This window comes from Arachis duranensis, chromosome 6, assembly GCF_000817695.3.
Source record: "Arachis duranensis cultivar V14167 chromosome 6, aradu.V14167.gnm2.J7QH, whole genome shotgun sequence".
NCBI classification, from domain to species: Eukaryota; Viridiplantae; Streptophyta; class Magnoliopsida; order Fabales; family Fabaceae; genus Arachis; species Arachis duranensis.
This window is the reverse complement of record NC_029777.3, coordinates 5998605-6001941: the sequence shown is the minus strand read 5'-3', so window position 1 is coordinate 6001941 and position 3337 is coordinate 5998605. Positions and strand designations below refer to the sequence as shown.

At 35.6% G+C, this 3337-nt stretch overlaps 1 non-coding gene across 6 annotated transcripts; it reads right to left on the bottom strand.

Moving 5' to 3' along the window:
• Positions 1-766: 766 nt before the first annotated feature.
• Positions 767-3324, bottom strand: LOC107492244 (uncharacterized). 6 transcript variants are annotated; one of them, XR_008010463.1, is made up of 5 exons: positions 2861-3324; positions 2118-2749; positions 1741-1891; positions 1263-1608; positions 767-1189 (listed from the first exon to the last, which is right to left on the bottom strand). It is a non-coding gene; the product is annotated as an uncharacterized LOC107492244 (transcript). The 6 variants fall into 6 exon arrangements; XR_008010461.1 differs by having other exon boundaries at positions 2417-2749; XR_008010460.1 differs by having other exon boundaries at positions 1741-2749.
• Positions 3325-3337: the final 13 nt, after the last annotated feature.

Genomic DNA, 3337 nt, shown 5'->3' with positions numbered 1-3337 from the left:
TCCCAGGCATGTCAGAGGCCTTCCAGGCGACACTACAACAAACAAGGCTTTTCACAACGGTAAAAAACCGTTGTCGTAGATTGAAAAACCGTTCCCAAAACTTTAGGCAACGCTTTGGCAACAGTTTTTGACCTGTGGTATATGCGGCCGTTGCCAATGAAAGCCAACGGTTTTTTACCTAAGGCAACGGTAACAGAAAAACCGTTGCCACAGTTAGTGGCATAGACAACGGTTTTGACGAAAAATTTTAGACAACGGTTTTGATCCATTACTCAACAAGCAACGGTTTCTAACCGTTCCTATTAACATGACAACGGTTTAAAATCGTAACTGGATAGGCAACGGTTTTAAACTGTTGTGGTTTTATTATTCACATAGCCAACGGTTTTAAACCGTTACCGTTGGCTCCAGGTTTTGGCAACGGTTTTAAAACCGTTGCCAGTTTATAGCCATCTAGGACAACGGTTTTAAAGCGTTACTGTTGATGTCGTTTTCAGCAACGGTTTTAATACCATTGCCATTTTATAGTCATCTAAAACAACGATTTTAAAGCGTTACCTTTGGTGTCGTGTTTTGGCAACGGTTTTAACACCAATGTCTTTTGTAACTATTGACAACGATTTTTTTGTGATATATAATTTTTTATTTACAATAGTTTTCTCGTGAATGAACTTAATTTCAGTTTCTTTTAGATTATTTAATGTCAATAAATAATCTAAACTATTTGAATGAAGTCACTAAAGAAAAAAAATTCAACATTTCCCATCAAATTTATAAAAATTGTTATAAGATCCACAATATCATCTAAGTTTGCAAAAAATATAATAACAAAAGAATGTGAGAGTGTTTATTGAAACACTAAACTGGAAGCTTTATTATAATGTGATAGACTAATTCCGGCCAAGAGACCCTCACTCTTCATCAATTGTTGCCAACATTAGTAGCATCCTCTCCAGTAGTCAGTGATGGAACCTGCAGCAGCTTCAACCAGATGGAGAATAATAATAGTAGCTATTGCAACATAGCTCCAACATCCACAACACAATCACCCAATAATTCCAGCAACATAAGCGGCCTCTAGTTCACCATATGGGTTATTGTGACCTATATCACATGCTTTCTTCTTCACACTTGATGCAAATACGCTCTGAAATTGATCTTGGAGAGGCTTCCATGGATCTTAAATACTCTGAAGATGGATTAGGCAACTATGTTAATGAATTAAACTCTAAATTTAATAATTATGGATGATGTATTGTTACCTGTTTCCTCAAGTTTCTGTGCACTAATTCTGTCTAAGAGGGACATTTCTTCATCATATTTTTGGAACAATGCTGCTTCCTATAAATTCTGAGGCCTCAAGTTTGAACCAGAATCAGCATTTCTTCCTAAATTCCGAGTCTTGTTCATTCAAGCTCTCTCGGGGGTTGCAAACTCTTCAGAATAAGAACAATGCTGCTTTTTCTGAGTCTCCTCAAACAAAAGGGTTTCCCTGCCATGGATCGAGTCTGCATAGGAAAAAATGAGTAATTGTATGTACCATCAACAACTTCTCCATATCTTGAAATGCCTCCCTCAAACCTTACTCATCAGTAGAATATGAAATACCTGCAACAGAGGAAATGTTAATATGTATCTATCCATATATCAATATCTATTATATTATTAGTATCAGCTACATTACACCAAAAATAAAACATGATGGATGCAACTTATAAGGTATTTCAAACTTCAATGCACCTCCAATGAACAGTTTTGAGTTTGGAGCAGATGACATGCACCGTATTTCCTGGAGAATAGATGGGGATGGGAGCAATTCTGAACTGATCTGCTTGTTTGCAGCATTTCTGAGTAAATTCCCAATTCAACCAAAGAAAGCCATCGTTGGAACCTGAAGTAAACCGTAAACCTTGATTATTATTATTATGTTCTATATATGGTATTTCAACAACAAAAAACCAGATTGTCGACACATATGAGACGAAAAACAAAGAAGTGCAGAAAGAAAAATTATTTACTTCAGCTTGTTACACTCAAACTATATAAAATCATTTCATTGTTCTTGTCCTAATCAATAACATAAATTCAAAAGCCAGCCATTTTTAACGCTTCATTACCTAACTATTAGTTTCAGAGAGCTATTTATCAATCAAATTTCAAGCTCCTTGATCAAACCCTTGCAATAACCAATGAAATAAAACCAGCAGATTGAAAACCAAAACGAAAAGAGATATATCAATATCATAGGTAGCATAGCAAGATAATTCTCAACTTGTCAAGTGCGGAGATTAAAAAATATAAACAACAATAAATTGAATCGAAAGATGAAGAAAGAACAAGGTGGAGATTAAAAAAATATAAACAAGAGCAGCACAGTGAAGAAGAAAAAGAAGAGAATTGGAGCCTGGGAGAGTACCTTTGTAAAGTGCTAAAACCCTAAGCAGAGATATTTTTAACCTTTGCTGGAAACTGAAATTGAATTGATATCAACCCTACGTGGAGACCTAGGGAAAAGAACCGATATCAACCCTTGATTTCGGTTCGAGAATCTGCAGCCGTCGATGCTCCTCACTTGTCCTATCCTTGTTCTTCTGCTCCTCACTTGTCCTACCCTTGTGGCGATGCTCTCCACTTCCAAAACTGTTTAAATTGCACAGATATCCCCACTCACCAATGGCATTCCCATTCCCGTCATTGTCTTCATCATCTTCATCAACCAAAAAAGTTTCTCGCTCGTCTTCTGCATCTTCTGGTTCAGGAGGGAGCCAGAGAATTCCATTATTCTCAAAATCAACAGGTTCAGCATCAACAATAAAGTTAATAAATTACTAGTGTCACAACAGAATACTAATACACATACATTAGGGAACTTACAAACAGGCCTTCTTTAAGCATTAGTTGCTTTGCAGTTTCTATAGCTTCTTCACTTGATATCTGCCAATTTAAACATATCTCAAGAGTTAACAAAACATAAAATTCATCATTTTTTAGTCTTATTCCCAATTCAAACATATTGAATGCTCGTGTAACTTTTAGAAATTAAACTAAAGCAACAAATTACCAAATTCAATTCACAAATTGAAATTCAATTAACACACAAATTTTTAGAAATTTCGGCAACATTATGGCAGTAAATAGGACGTTTCTGAATTTAAACAAACAGCAAAATCAACCCATATGAACTCACTAAAATCAAATCAGCACTAATAAAACAGCTCAGAATAAGGCCATCATCATCATTGCTCAATCAAAACAAGGCATGAAATCAGCCATTAACAAGGATAAAGCAGCACTAAACAGCAACATCAACCCATATGAACTCACTAAAATCAAATCA